Source organism: Bufo bufo, chromosome 9 (assembly GCF_905171765.1).
Source record: "Bufo bufo chromosome 9, aBufBuf1.1, whole genome shotgun sequence".
Taxonomy (NCBI): domain Eukaryota; kingdom Metazoa; phylum Chordata; class Amphibia; order Anura; family Bufonidae; genus Bufo; species Bufo bufo.
In genome coordinates, this window is record NC_053397.1 from 1,987,774 (window position 1) to 2,004,191 (window position 16,418).

Consider the following 16,418-nt stretch of genomic DNA (forward strand, 5'->3'; position numbering starts at 1 on the left):
AGTTTCCATACTGTAAATGCATGTGATTGGGCAAATGTAAAAACTGTCTCAGTCTTCCACAAGGTCCCCAGGGGGAGTGTCCCCTTGCTGGAAGACCTGCATAAAGGCTGACATGTAGCCCCATTAAAGAGTTCCTGTTTTACCCTCAACATAGAGCTTCGTCTCATGTATGTGGGGAAAAGGCTGCATCTACACTGGGGAATGCTATACGCTGTATACTCCCCTGGCTATAATCCCTGAGCTCTTTTAAGAGCTTGTTCCTGCATCGCTCTCTGAAGGATGAGAGGTTTACCCACTAGAACCTGGAAACCTTGTCGTAGGCTGCGGCGGTTCGTGGGGTCGGCAGTGCTTACAGTGTCAAGTGAAGTGCTTGGAGCCCTCGGGAAGCACTAGGAGCATCCATCAACAGAGGTACCCAGTCGGGGTGTCAGAAGATCCGTTACAGTGGTGGCAGCAGTGGGATGGCGTCATAATGCAAGGAGAAGCAATTTGGAGACACCGTTTCTTGGATTTAAAAAATTTAGGGCAACGCTTGTCCCCGTACAGCGCCCCTGGCTACAGCAGTATAGAACCAGTTTGTAACCAAACAGCTTCAATAGATGAGGAGGAGGAACTGATCGATCGGGATACAGTCCGGAAAGGCGTCTGGTATGAGGCCCTGGAGGGCGTACAGCGTCGGCCGGGCAAGAGACTGCCCAGCGAGGACCAGCGATGGCAGATGCGACTGGCCCTACGGATGCACCTCCTGGGAGAGCAGCCCCTGGAGGAGAGGGTGAAGGAGCTCGAGCTCCGGGTGCGACAGGAGCTGTGGCTGGAGAATGCCTACCAAGCACTCTAGTGGTATACCGCTCGGCATACACCCTGGACGGCGGAGCACGACAAGCCGGCGTGGTATGATTACAATGGCCCTGGCCTGTTGTGGGAGGCTTTCACAGAAGCGGAGTTTGGGAGCACTACGGAGACCCGACTTTATGACATCTACGACTTCAGGGAGGGTATGCAAGATTGGGCTGACCCCAACGAGGTGAGACCAGACTTGGAATATCTAGTGACACTGGAGTGGGGGCTGGAGCAGGACTACCGACATCTGCTCCATGTAATTGAGAATACTCTGCAGGATAGTTGGGTGCAGTCCCAGACTTAAAGCCCTGCGGCGGGGGAAGACCCGGTGAGGTACCCCCTACTTCACTACCAGCGGCATTGTACCTTGCAGGGAGAGGAGAGCATCGTCTCCCTCCCCAGCGACAGAGGTAGGGGACCTGATAGACGGCTTCTGGGGGAACTCCATATGGCAGGTGGAGATGGGAACGAGGTCTCTCCACCAGCCCTGGCAGTATGTTTTGCAGGGAGAGGAGAGCATCGTCCTCCCTCCCCCAGCGGCATTGTACCTTGCAGGGAGAGGAGAGCATCGTCTCCCTCCCCCAGCGGGCCAGTGTACCTTGCAGGGAGAGGAGAGCATCGTCTCCCTTCCCAGCGGCATTGTACCTTGCAGGGAGAGGAGAGCATCGTCTCCCTTCCCCAGCGGCATTGTACCTTGCAGGGAGAGGAGAGCATCGTCTCCCTCCCCAGCGGCAGTGTACCTTGCAGGGAGAGGAGAGCAATCGTCTCCCTTCCCCAGCGGCATTGTACCTTGCAGGGAGAGGAGAGCATCGTCTCCCTTCCCCAGCGGCATTGTACCTTGCAGGGAGAGGAAGAGCATCGCCTCCCTTCCCCAGCGGCAGTGAACCTTGCAGGGAGAGGAGAGCATCGTCTCCCTTCCCAAGCGGCAGTGTACCTTGCAGGGAGAGGAGAGCATCGTCTCTCTTCCCCTGCGGCAGTGTACCTTGCAGGGAGAGGAGCTTGTTTCTGTATCGCTCTTTGAAGGAAGAGAGGTTCACCCACTGGAACCTGGAAACCTTGTCGTAGGTCCAGGGTGGGTAGAAGATGGCGAGATCCCAACCAAGCTGCGGCGGTTCGTGGGGTTGGCAGTGCTTACGGTGTCAAGTGGAGTGCTTGGAGCCCTCGGGAAGCACTAGGAGCATCCATCAACGGAAGTACCCAGTCGGGGTGCCAGGAGAACCGTTACAATATAGGACACTGGGTTACAAGATATGGAGGACACTGGATCACAGGATGTACAGGACACTGGATTACAGGATGTACAGGACACTGGATTACAGGATATGGGGACACTGGATCACAGGATATACAGGACACTGGATTACTGGATATGGAGGACACTAGATCACAGGATGTACAGGACACTAGATCACAGGATGTACAGGACACTGGATTACAGGATATGGGGGACACTGGATCACGGGATATACAGGACCCCCACCTGGGATTACAGGACATAGAGGACACTGGATCACTGTTTATAACTCCTTTATCAAGTCTTATCGGGCGTCAGCAGGACACTGGCAGATGCTGGAGCGTCTGGTTGTGCTGGAAGCGCCGCTTCCAGCACAACCAGACGCTCAGCCATCTGGCCAGTGTCTCTGCTGACGCCCGATTAAGACCTTGATAAAGGAGTTATAACTCCGAAACGCGTTGTCTACTGAACAATAAAAACAGCTATTTCACCAAAGTCCGCTGAATGAGGTCGTCCTTTTGTGCGCCAAGCAAATACCCTACTGTGAGCATTCGACACACAAACCAGCAACTTCTTCTTCACAGTCCCTCAAGGAGTCCTGGCAACTCCAACCCTAAGGGAACGAACGGGGTATTGGCAGCACCGACCCTCCCAAAAACACCAACGCCCCCTATTTCTTCCACGTGTACCTACCTCCACGGAAGGTGTCTCCAACCAGCACAACACCAAAAGGTGAGCACACTTCGACCATTACGCAAAACAACACAACCGCCACCCACCACCCTATGAGCGCCCTCTCCCTTCTCTTTTCTCTCTTGCCAAATTACTGGATCACTGGATATACAGGACACTGGATCACAGGATATGGGGGACACTGATTACAAGATATGGGGGGACACTGGATTACAGATATGGGGGACACTGGATCACAGGGATATACAGGACACTGGATTACTGGATATGGAGGACCCACTGGATCACGGGATATACAGGACACTAGATCACGGGATATACAGGACACTGGATTACAGGAGATAGAGGACACTGGATATACAGGACACTGGATCACAGGATATGGGGGACACTGGATCACAGGATATACAGGACACTGGTTTACAGGATATGGATCACAGGATGTACAGGACATTTTCAACGCCGTGGAGCCAGCATTTTTATGTGTTTAGAAAGACTCGTGACCCTGCAGTCTTACTCCCTGTGTTACCGTGGTACAGGCTTCCTCGTTTCTCATGAAAAAACGTCTAACATACAGAAACTCACTTTTATACTCAGAGTCCAGCGCTGCATTTTATCATCTTCTTTATATCTTCCTTCAGATCTCCACCCTGCAGCAGGAAGACAAATCACTGGGTCACTATGGAGGCCGCAGCCTGCATAGCGGGAGGCAATGAATGCACGGTTCATACGCATGGTATATGGCTCGTACACATGTTATACAGCTCACATACATGATGACCGGTCACACACATGGTATACGACTCAAACACTTAGTATACAGCTCATATACATGGTATACGGGTCATACACATGTAATACAGCTACACATACATGATGATCGGTCACCACACATGGTATACGGCTCATACACTTAGTATACTGCTCATATACCTGGTATAGGGCTTGTACACATGGTATACTACTCACATACATGGTGGCCTGATCATACATGTGGTTATCAGCTCATACACATGCTGATCGGCTCATTACACACAGCGGTCGGCTCACACACATGTGGTCGGCTCATACACATGCCGATCATACCATGTGGTATACAGCTCATATGCATTGTATACGGCTCACATACATGGTCATTGGCTCATACACATGGTGGTCGGCTCATACACATGGGTGGTCGGCTCTATACACTTGGTGGTCGGCTCCATACACATGGTGATCGGCTCATATACATGGTGTCGGCTCATACACATGGTGGTCGGCTCATACACATAGTGGTCGGCTCATACACCATGGTGGTCGGCTCAATACACATGGTGATCGGCTCATACACATGGTGGTCGGCTCATACACATGGTGATCGGCTCATACACATGGTGGTCGGGCTCATACACATGGTGTCGGCTCATACACAATGGTGCCTTGGCATGATACACAATGGAGGTCGGCTCATACACAGGCTGATCGGCTCATACACATGGTGGTCGGCTCATACACATGGTGGTCGGCTCATACACATGGTGGTCGGCTCATACACATGGTGGTCGGCTCATACACAATGGTGCTTGGCTGATACACAATGGTGGTCGGCTCATACACAGGCTGATCGGCTCATACACATGGTGGTCGGCTCATACACATGGTGGTCGGCTCATACACATGGTGGTCGGCTCATACACAATGGTGCTTGGCTGATACACAATGGTGGTCGGCTCATACACAGGCTGACGGCTCATACACATGGTGGTCGGCTCATACACATGGTGGCCGGCTCATACACATGGCGGTCGGCTCATACACATGGCGGTCGGCTCATACACATGGTGGTCGGCTCATACACATGGCGGTCGGCTCATACACATGGCGGTCGGCTCATACACATGGCGGTCGGCTCATACACATGGCGATTGGCTGATACACATGGCGATTGGCTCATGCACATGGTGGTCGGCTCATACACATGGTGGTTGTGATGGACCCCCAGTACTCAAGATGAATATGTCCGCCTCTGTATTCTTCCTTGTTTAGGAGATATTGCAAACCGATGATCTTTAGCTCCCAGTCACTGGTCGAGACTCAGTGTAAGTGAAATAAAGTCTGATTTATTGAGCAACTGCACAAACTTATATACAGAAAGTGATGAAACTGTAATCCCATCACATCCCCCTTCCCCTCCCCACACATTCTGTCGGTACCACACCACAGGGGTCCACCTGCTAAAATAGCTCCAGACAGTCCTAGCTGGAGCCTGGCCAGAATGTCATTGTCCAGAGTACAATGGGAGATAACGAAGGGGGGGGGGGGGGTGTGCTGACAGTCTTTTGATAACAAGTTACACAGTATAACATAATTACACATATTTAACTCAAACTGATGACCATGTCATCACATAGCTCCCCCAAGTTAAAGGATGGCAGACCTGGTGATACCCTCTACGGGTCCACTTGTCCATGTTAGTCACCCTTCCAGTTCTGTTTGGCAAGATAGTCCATCAGCATTTGCATTGTGTTTCCCAGGCTGGTATTAGATTGTGAAAGAGAACGGCTGTAGGGACAGGCTCCACTGCAACAGCCGTCCATGTGCCCCGGACACCCGGTTCAACCAAACATGGGGGATCTCCAAAATCCTAGGTCAGTAGTCGCTAGGAAGGACGCTAGCCCTCAGGCTTCTTCAGCAGCCCCAGTGACGGTTCAATCCGTCACATTTCTCCCCTCCCAACAGTAGACTAACCAGGTACCAAACCCCCAACTGGTCTGGACCTGTGTTAGTCGGACAAGATAAATCCAAAACCTCTTCTAACTGGTCCGCTTGACTCTGCTGCAGGAGAGTGATGCCACCCACATCATCTCCTGGGTAAACACAATGCCGCTGGGGAGAGAGGTCGGCTACCTCTTATCCCTGGGTCTCCATCTGCCGCTGGGGAGAGGTCGGCTAACTCTTCTCCCTGGGTCTCCATCTGCCGCTGGGGAGAGAGGTCGGCTACCTCTTCTCCCTGGGTCTCCATCTGCCGCTGGGGAGAGAGGTCGGCTACCTCTTCTCCCTGGGTCTCCATCTGCTGCTGGGGAGGGAGGTCGGCTACCTCTTATCCCTGGGTCTCCATCTGCCGCTGGGGAGAGAGGTCGGCTACCTCTTCTCCCTGGGTCTCCATCTGCCGCTGGGGAGGGAGGTCGGCTACCTCTTATCCCTGGGTCTCCATCTGCCGCTGGGGAGAGAGGTCGGCTACCTCTTCTCCCTGGGTCTCCATCTGCCGCTGGGGGGAGAGGTCGGCTACCTCTTCTCCCTGGGTCTCCATCTGCCGCTGGGGAGAGAGGTCGGCTACCTCTTCTCCCTGGGTCTCCATCTGCCATTGGGGAGAGAGGTCGGCTACCTCTTCTCCCTGGGTCTCCATCTGCCATTGGGGAGAGAGGTCGGCTACCTCTTCTCCCTGGGTCTCCATCTGCTGCTGGGGAGGGAGGTCGGCTACCTCTTCTCCCTGGAACGCCCTCTGCTGCTGGGGAGGGAGGTCGGCTGCCTCTTCTCCCTGGGTCTCCATCTGCCGCTGGGGAGAGAGATCGGCTACCTCTTCTCCCTGGGTCTTCATCTGCCGCTAGGGAAAAAGGTCCGCTTCCTGTTCTCCCATGAATGATGGAACAGACAACAGTGCGGGACATAGGCCAGTGGTGCTCTGCTCTGGTGTCAGCACTTCAGCTGGGAAAGCATGGGGCAGTGGTTCCTCTGCATGCAAATCTATAAGGTCCCCCACATCTGAAGCTGGTGAAGAGGAAATGGGGTTGGCCGCCATCTCTCCCGGGGGGCTATGGGTGCGGGGCAGAGACTAACAGCCCTCGGCCCTGTTGCCAGCTCTTCTACTGGGAAGTAAGCTGCCAGTTTGGTGGCCTTGCAAAGAGTCTCCAGGGTCACTGATTGTCATCAGGGCAAAGCTCCACAGGCCTCTGCCTACAACAACTATTCAGCTGAGGCTAGTAGTTCCTGTGCATTGGCCTGCGGTCGGGGAGAGGGGCTGCCTGCCCTGGCTCCCTGGAGTTTCAGAGGTGCATTTGGTGCAGGGCAGAGGTCAGCAGTGCCCTGCCCTAATGCCAGCTCTTCAGCTGGGACTAGTAGTTCCATGACATCTGTGGTTGCTGGGGCATGCTGTTGAGCAGTGTCGAACAGTCCTTGATATGCCTGTTCCAGCTCCCATTCCTGTGTAACTAAAAAGTCGAAATCAGTCCTCAATCCGAGCTCACTGGGGAGTTCCAACAGTATGTCCTCCCTTCTCCACTCCTGTGCACTCCGAAATTGTGGATCCTTCTGGAGTGCCTCAAATATAAGTCCTGGGCCGCCAAAGTCATAGTTCTCTGTGGGATCATTGTTCTCCAGCCATGGACACAATTGGGTGACATACCACTGCAGCGCCCGATACCCATCATCCTGCATCCGTTCAGTTTGGAGCAGATCATCCATTTCGGACAGCCATTCCTCCCAGGGCTACTCTCCCAGTAAAGGAACATACAAGTCCCATTGTTGCCAGTATCGTTCCTCAGATGTAGGGAGGACCTTGCCACAATAGTGCTGCTGCAATTAAAGAGTATCCCTCCAGATCTCCCGGCGAAAAGCGTCTCTCCTTCCCAGCCTGTCCTGGGCAGAACCAGGATTCTGGAGCTGGGCCAGCACTTCCATGGCCGTAGGCAACTGTGGCTCTTCTCCTATGTCAGCAGAAAACTTGGTCCCAGTGGTGGTTTGAATGTCTCCTCAGGCAAGGAAGAGCATCCCACCGCTGCCACCAATGTGACAGACCCCCAGTACTCAGGAAGAGTATGTCCGCCTCTGAATTCTTCCTTACTCAGGAGATATTGCAAACCGCTGATCTTTAGCTCCCAGTCACTGGTTGAGACTCAGTGTAGGTGAAATAAAGTCCGATTTATTGAGCAACTGCACAAACTTATATACAGAAAGTGATCAGATGAAACTGTAATCCCATCACATCCCCCTTCCCCTCCCCACACATTCTGTCGGTACCACACCACAGGGGTCCACCTGCTAAAATAGCTCCAGACAGTCCTAGCAGGAGCCTGGCCAGAATGTCATTGTCCTGAGCTCTTTCAGAGTACAATGGGAGATAACGAAGGGGGGGGGGGGGGGGGGGTGCTGACAGTCTTTTGATAACAAGTTACACAGTATATCATAATTACACATATTTAACTCAAACTCAAACGTCCTCGGCTACGTCCCATAGTCCGCTTTCCTAACTATAAACGCTCCACCTAGATTATACCCATAACCTTATCTGACTGCACTTTACTATTAATTCTTTATTATCTCCGGTCTCATTTGATCACTCTATTTCCGCCCTTTGGAACGCAGTCTGTGTTCCACCGACCGGAAGTGACACCCCACCAGTTCCGGTTTCGGTCTTTTTTGCGCCAAATTCTTAATTGATCTGTGTGATTATCCACCTGACATGCCCAAAGTAAAGTACCACTGTATCTTGCTCCTGATGAACGGGAAACCTTGATCCCTGAAACGCGTTGAGCCATACATTATACAATAAGGCGATTTGATCAGAAGCGCTGTGCCTCGCTGCCATTATTCACTGAATCTACACAGGATCCTGGCCAGGGGGGAAACCGTCACAGGTGTTATGTGCTTATCTGCTGACGACCCCCCCAGTGAGTAAGTGCCCTCACTGGATGTTTCCCATTCATTTTATCTCATATTTCTTGTTTTTAATCTCCTGCTGATACCGTAGCAGGAAGTGAACTTTATCTGTCTATCGTGTATCTACCTTGTACTATTTTACTCTACCTTGTACTTTTATTTTACTTTATATTGTGTACTACTGTACCACCAAGACATTACGTTCTCTACCCCACTCCTAGCTGGTCTTGGCGCTGACAGTATTTGATAACAAGTTACATAGTATAACATAATTACACATATCAAACACCAATACACATTTAACTCAAACTAATGACCATGTTGTCACATAGCTCCCCAAGTTAAAGGTGGCAGACCCAGTGAGACCTCTACTGTTCCACTTGGGGATGTCCATGTTAGTCACCCTTCCAGTTCTGTTTGGCGAGATAGTCCATCAGCATTCGAATTGTGTTTCCCAGGCCGGTCTAAGATTGTAAAAGTAGGGACAGGATCCGGCTGTAGGGCAGGATTCCACTGCAAACAGCCGTCCATGTGCCCCGGACCACCCGGTTCACCAAACAAGGGGGATCTTCAAAATCCTAGGTCAGTAGTCGCTAGGAAGGAGGCTGGCCCTCAGGCTTCTCCAGCAGCTCCAGTGACTGTTCAATCCGTCACAGTGGTCGGCTCATACACATGCTGATCGGCTCATACACATGGTGGTCGGCTCATACACATGGTGGTCGGCTCATACACATGGTGGTCGGCTCACACACATGGTGGTCGGCTCATATACATGCTGATCGGCTCATATACATGGTGGTCGGCTCATACACATGGTGGTCAGCTCACACACATGGTGGTCGGCTCATACACATGGTGGTCAGCTCACACACATGGTGGTCGGCTCATACACATGGTGGTCGGCTCATACACATGGTGGTCGGCTCACACACATGGTGGTCGGCTCATACACATGCTGATCGGCTCATATACATGGTGGTCGGCTCATACACATGGTGGTCAGCTCACACACATGGTGGTCGGTTCATACACATGCTGATCGGCTCATACACATGGTGGTCGGCTCACATGCATGGTGGTCGGCTCATACGCATGCTGATCGGCTCACACACATGGTGGTCGGCTCATACACATGGTGGTCGGCTCACACACATGGTGGTCGGCTCACACACATGGTGGTCGGCTCATACACATGGTGGTCGGCTCATACACATGCTGGTCGGCTCATACACAGGTGGTCGGCTTATACACACGGCGGTCGGCTCATACACACGGCTGTCGGCTCATACACTTGGAGGTCGGCTCATACACACGGCGGTCGGCTCATACACATGACGGTCGGCTCATACACAAGGCGGTCGGCTCATACACAAGGCGGTCGGCTCATACACAGGGTGGTCGGCTTATACACACGGCGGTCGGCTCATACACACGGCTGTCGGCTCATACACTTGGAGGTCGGCTCATACACACGGCGGTCGGCTCATACACATGACGGTCGGCTCATACACAAGGCGGTCGGCTCATACACAAGGCGGTCGGCTCGGCTCATACACACGGCGGTCGTCTCATACACACGGCGGTCGGCTCATACACACAGCGGTCGGCTCATACACACGGCAGTCGGCTCATGCACACGGCGGTCGGCTCATGCACATGGCAGTCGGCTCATACACATGCTGATTGTCATGGTCTTACCTTCTTGCTGTTCTCCTTCGTTTGACATGTGCTGGCGGCCATCTTGGTTTCTGGGTTTCTTGTAGCCTCCCACCCTGCGGCTCCTCCTTCCCACTGGAGGAGCTGGATGCCTAGCTCATATATATAGGAGGTCTGTGCTTCAGTTCCTTGCTTGGTCCTCCTGTGTTCCCATGCTTCTAGACTGCTGCTGCTTCTGGTTCCTGATCCTGGTTTCGTCCGACTACCCTGCTGGTTCCTGATCCTGGTTTCGTCCGACTACCCTGCTGGTTCCTGATCCTGGCTTCGTCTGACTACCCTTCTGGTTCCTGACCTCTGGCTTCGCAAAGACTCTGCTTCGGTTTCGCCATCCGTTGGACTTTTGCTTTACAGCTTTATTTTCAATAAAGCCTTCTTATTTCACTTATCTCTTGTTGTACGTCTGGTTCATGGTTCCGTGACATTAGGACCAAGCCATGAATTCTGACGGTACAGGGCCATCCTCGCTACCCACGCTGGTTGCCAGACTTGATCAGCAGGATCACCTGTTGGGTCGGTTCGCTGTGGCGTTGCAAACCCTGCTTGAACGCACGGCTCATTTCGCTCCCGTTGCCGATGGGTCGGTTGTCGCTCCTGGGCCCGCTCCTACTGCCGCTCCGGTTGTTGAGCCAGAGTCTACCCCGACACCTGTTGTTGCACCTGCGGTGTTTCGGGGTATGACCGGTTCTGCCCCTCTTCCACAGCGCTTTGGGGGAGAGCCAACTCAGTGCCGAGGTTTCCTTAACCAGGTGGGCATTTATTTCGAGTTGCTGCCACATGCCTTTCCTACTGAGAGATCAAAGGTGGGCTTCTTGATCTCGCTGCTCTCGGACAAGGCCTTGGCCTGGGCCAGCCCTTTATGGGAGAACAACAATCCGGTGGTTGCCGAGTTTTCCGGTTTTGTTGCTTCTCTTCGGAAGGTATTCGATGTGCCGGCTCGTGCTGCCTCTGCTGCGAAGCTCCTTATGTCCATCAGACAGGGGTTCACGATCCGTAGCTGAATACGCCATTGAGTTTCGTACCCTGGCAGCAGAGGTGGGCTGGAATAATGAGGCTCTGGTCGCTGCTTTCTCTCATGGTCTCTCGGATGCCTTGAAGGATGAGGTTGCAGCTAAGGACCTACCAGTGGAGCTCGAGTCTCTTATTTCTTTCCTGATTTTGATTGACACCAGACTCAGGGAGAGACCTTCCTTTAAGGAGAGCCTGCGGAGGTTTTCTAACAGATTGGCGCCTACGTTTGCTGTCCCACCCGTGCCTCCCTCTCCTCCCACGCCTCCTGGGGATGACTTGTCTGGGGGTGAACCCATGCAGCTGGGGTTTGCTCGCCTGTCCGAGGGGGAGAGGGTACTCCGGAGACGCGAGGGCCAATGCATGTACTGTGGTCTCGGTGGGCATTTTCGGTTGGCATGTCCGAACCGTCCGGGAAACGCTCGCACCTGAGATCCTGTCGGGGGCAGATCTTGGGTGGAGTCTCCTCGTCCCCGGTTTCCCGTGTTGACAAACCACTGATCACTGTTGTCCTCTCCTGGGTCGGGGGCTCGGTGACGACCCAGGCGTTGGTGGACTCTGGTGCTGGTGGTTTGTTCATTGATAAGGTGTTCGCTGCCGCCAATTCCATTCCTCTGCAGGCTCGAGGTTCCCCACTGGCTCTTGAGGCGATAGACGGCAGACCCCTTCTGCCGCCACACGTGACTCATGAGACCCTTCCAGTGGGGATAGCCATTGGTGCCGTTCACAGAGAGTCGGTCTGCCTCCAGGTTATTTCGTCTCCACACTACTCGGTGGTCTTGGGGTACCCCTGGCTCCGGAAGCATAATCCGACTTTCGATTGGAGATCGGCCGAGATCCTCTCGTGGTCACCGCAGTGTGGGGCTAGTTGCATCCATGGTCTGTCAAGTTGCTGTGTACTCCTCGGACTCTCTGTTGCCTCCTGAATACGAGGAGTACCGGGATGTATTCGATAAGGTGCGCGCGGTTTGCCCTACCTCCGCACCGCCCATACGATTGTGCCATAGAGTTACAATCTGGTGCCGTTCCTCCTCGTGGCAAAGTCTATCCACTGTCGGTAGCGGAGAATGAGGCCATGGAGGAGTACGTGAGGGAGGCGCTTTCACGCGGACACATTCGCAAATCCTCGTCCCCGGCAGGGGCTGGATTTTTCTTTGTGAAAAAGAAGGGCGGTGAGTTGAGGCCTTGCATCGATTACAGGGGTCTCAATCGCATCACGATCAAGAACGCTTACCCCGATACCCTTGATTTCCGAGCTGTTCGATCGCCTTAAAGGGGCACGGTCTTTACCAAACTCGACCTGAGGGCGGCATATAACCTGGTAAGGATCAAGGCGGGCGATGAGTGGAAGACCGCGTTTAACACCAGGACCGGTCATTATGAATCCTTGGTTATGCCCTTTGGGTTGTGCAATGCGCCCGCAGTCTTTCAGGAATTCATCAACGATGTTTTTCGTGACCTGTTGCAGCAGTGTGTGGTGGTCTATTTGGATGACATCTTGGTATATTCTGAATCCATGGAGGCCCACATTCTGGATGTCAGACGAGTGTTGCAACGGTTACGAGAGAACAAGCTGTTCGGTAAGCTTGAGAAATGCGAATTTCACCGATCCCAGGTAACCTTCTTAGGTTACATCATTTCCGCTGAGGGGTTCTCCATGGATCCTGAGAAGGTTTCGGCTGTCTTACAGTGGCCCCAGCCCAGTGGTCTTCGTTCCCTGCAGCGCTTTTTGGGCTTCGCCAATTATTATCGGAAGTTCATCAGGGACTTTTCCATGCTAGCCAAGCCTCTCACGGATCTGACCAGGAAGGGCAGTAATTTCCAGGTCTGGCCGCTCGAGGCCATCCGAGCTTTTGAGGCTCTAAAGTCCGCCTTTGTGTCGGCTCCGATTCTGTCACATCCAACCCTGGGTTGCCCTTTGTCCTCGAGGTGGACGCGTCTGAGACGGGAGTAGGCGCCCTTCTGTCTCAGCGTAGAACACCAGAGGGTCCTCTGCTTCCTTGTGGGTTTTACTCCCGGAAACTGTCTTCCGCGGAGTGCAACTATCAGATTGGTGACAGGGAGTTATTGGCCATCGTGCAGGCCCTTAAAGAATGGAGGCACTTGCTCGAGGGTTCGGTGGTTCCGGTCCTCATCCTGACGGACCACAAGAATCTGACCTACCTTTCTGAGGCCAAGAGATTGACACCACGTCAGGCCAGATGGGCTCTGTTCTTGTCACGTTTTAATTACGTGGTCTCCTACCTACCCGGTTCCAAGAACATCAGGGCGGATGCCTTATCACGGCAGTACTCCGAGCTGTCCAGGGAGGAGTCGATTCCGACTTCGGTCATACCTCCGAATCAGATCTTGGCCGCCATTCGCACCAGCCTGACCTCTCCCCTGGGTGAGCAGATTTTGGCGGCTCAATCTGGTGCTCCCTCTGGGAGACCCAACGGCAGATGTTTTGTGCCTGAGGAGTTGCGCACTCGGTTGTTGCGAACCTACCATAACTCCAAGACCGCGGGGCATCCTGGAAAGAATCAGCTGTCCTGGGCTGTTTCACGTCTGTTCTGGTGGCCTTCCCTACGTTCCGACATCGCCGCATATGTAGCGGCATGCTCCGTTTGTGCCCAGAGTAAGTCCCCTCGGCACCTTCCGTTGGGCCTTCTGCAACCCATAGCCACCGGGGAGCGCCCATGGTCACACCTGGGGATGGATTTCATTGTGGACCTCCCTCCATCCCGAGGCCATACGGTCATTCTCATGATTGTGGATCGGTTTTCCAAAATGTGCCACTGTGTTCCTCTCAAGAAGTTACCCTCTGCACAAGAGTTGGCCACGATTTTTGCCAGGGAGGTCTTCCGGTTGCACGGTTTGCCCAAGGAGATTGTGTCGGATCGGGGGAGTCAGTTTGTGTCCAGGTTCTGGCGCGCCTTTTGCTCCCAGTTGGGGATTCATCTCTCCTTCTCCTCGGCCTACCACCCTCAGTCCAATGGGGCCGCAGAACGATCCAATCAGGCCTTGGAGCAATTCCTTCGTTGCTATGTCTCCGATCACCAAGACAATTGGGTTGACCTCCTGCCTTGGGCTGAGTTTGCCAGGAACACGGCGGTGAACTCTTCCTCTGGGACGTCTCCCTTCATGGCCCAATTATGGGTTCCAACCTGCCGTGTTACCGGAGGTATTCTCTCCCCAGGATATTCCGGCTGTGGAGGATCACCTTTCGTCCTACGTGCTTCTTGGGTACTGATCCAGAAGTCCCTTGAGGTCTCTGCGCAGCGCCAGAGACTCCAGGCTGATCGCAGACGAGCGCCTGCTCCTTCCTACCAGGTCGGAGACCGTGTATGGTTGTCCACCCGCAACCTCAACCTTCGAGTGCCCACTCCCAAGCTGGCGCCTCGCTTTGTTGGTTCCTTCCGAGTGCTTCGCAGGGTAAACCCGGTAGCCTATGCCCTTGCGCTTCCTCCTGGCATGCGGATCTCCAACGTGTTTCATGTCTCCCTGTTGAAGCCACTGGTGTGTAATCGTTTCACTTCCTCGGTTCCTCGGCCTCGTCCGGTCCATGTGGGTAATCGTGAGGAGTATGAGGTGAGCAATATCCTGGACTCACGCCTGGTCCGCGGTCGGGTGCAGTTTTTGGTCCATTGGCGTGGTTATGGTCCAGAGGAGCGTTCCTGGGTTCCCTTCGCAGATGTCCATGCTCCTGCCTTGCTCCGAGCCTTCCACGCACGCTTCCCTCAGAAACCGTTCTTTACTCCGCGGAGGAGGGGCCCTTGAGGGGGAGGTACTGTCATGGTCTTACCTTCTTGCTGTTCTCCTTCGTTTGACATGTGCTGGCGGCCATCTTGGTTTCTGGGTTTCTTGTAGCCTCCCACCCTGCGGCTCCTCCTTCCCACTGGGAGGAGCTGGATGCCTAGCTCATATATATAGGAGGTCTGTGGCTTCAGTTCCTTGCTTGGTCCTCCTGTGTTCCCATGCTTCTAGACTGCTGCTGCTTCTGGTTCCTGATCCTGGTTTCGTCCGACTACCCTGCTGGTTCCTGATCCTGGTTTCGTCCGACTACCCTGCTGGTTCCTGATCCTGGCTTCGTCTGACTACCCTTCTGGTTCCTGACCTCTGGCTTCGCAAAGACTCTGCTTCGGTTTCGCCATCCGTTTGGACTTTTGCTTTACAGCTTTATTTTCAATAAAGCCTTCTTATTTTCACTTATCTCTTGTTGTACGTCTGGTTCATGGTTCCGTGACACTGATCGGCTCATACACATGACGGTTGGCTCATACACACGGTGGTCGGCTCATATACACGGTGGTCGGCTCATACACATGACGGTCGGCTCATACACATGACGGTCAGCTCATACACACGGCGGTCGGCTCATACACACGGTGGTCGACTCATCACCAAACAGAACATATTCAGAATCATCCAAAATGATTTAAAAACAATTAAAACAAATGGTACACTAGCGCCACCACCTCTAACGCGACTTCTGCTGCAGCCTATGTCCCATAACCATTAGAGACCACCATCATGTGTAAACAAAAATCCGGATACAGATGTTGTGTTCTGTCCAATATCGCTTATACGCTATACATCAAAATGGCTGCATGAACAGCGCTAAAGTACCGGCAAGTAGTGGCTTGTCTTATTCATCCAGTGCATTCCGCATCCCACCCACCGGTAGGTCCTGAGGGGTCGCTGGAACTGAGCTGCCGAGTGTCACAGCAGGTAAGTACCTCCGGCTTACCTCGTACACGTTCAGCTCCGGCTGGTAGCTGGAACGCTCGGATGTAGCCCGCAAATCCGTGTGATGTCGCAATCTCTGGGTACGGAAGCCTGTGGGGATCGAAACACCGCCAGTGCGTTTTAGAGTGTACGAATTCCTTCCTCAGGGATGGGGTTTAGCTTTGTATATCTATTTATATATTCACTGTTCTCCACATATAAAATTAGATTTTTTGTGGTTACCATGGGGTTTACACACTCCACCAAATAAATTCCACGTGGTTATTTTTGGGGGTCTTCTTCCTGTTTATTACACTGGGCTGGTAGCTGTTGACTATTATTTTGCCCCAGTGTTTTTATTATTTCCCTACACTGTCCCGCTTCTTCATTAGATTGGGTAATGGCAGGGATTTCTAAGTCCCCATTATGTTTTCTTTTCCCCCGTTCTGTAATAAAGCTTTGCGGCCCATCCTTCCCACTTCTTGCTTAATTGTATTCCCATAGACCAGTGACAACCCCCAGATCAGATAGACACATGTATCAGATATTACACAATAGAATTAGCAATAACACAACGCAATTTACC

General features: G+C 53.1%; 1 protein-coding gene across 1 annotated transcript in view; it reads right to left on the reverse strand.

Moving 5' to 3' along the window:
- The window catches only part of BSN (bassoon presynaptic cytomatrix protein), a 196,166-nt gene that overhangs the window by 22,926 nt on the left and 156,822 nt on the right, over positions 1-16,418 (reverse strand). The window contains exon 12 of the mRNA XM_040408639.1: positions 3,353-3,417. The gene's annotated coding sequence lies outside the window, so the exon portion shown is untranslated. The remainder of the gene's footprint in view (positions 1-3,352; positions 3,418-16,418) is intronic.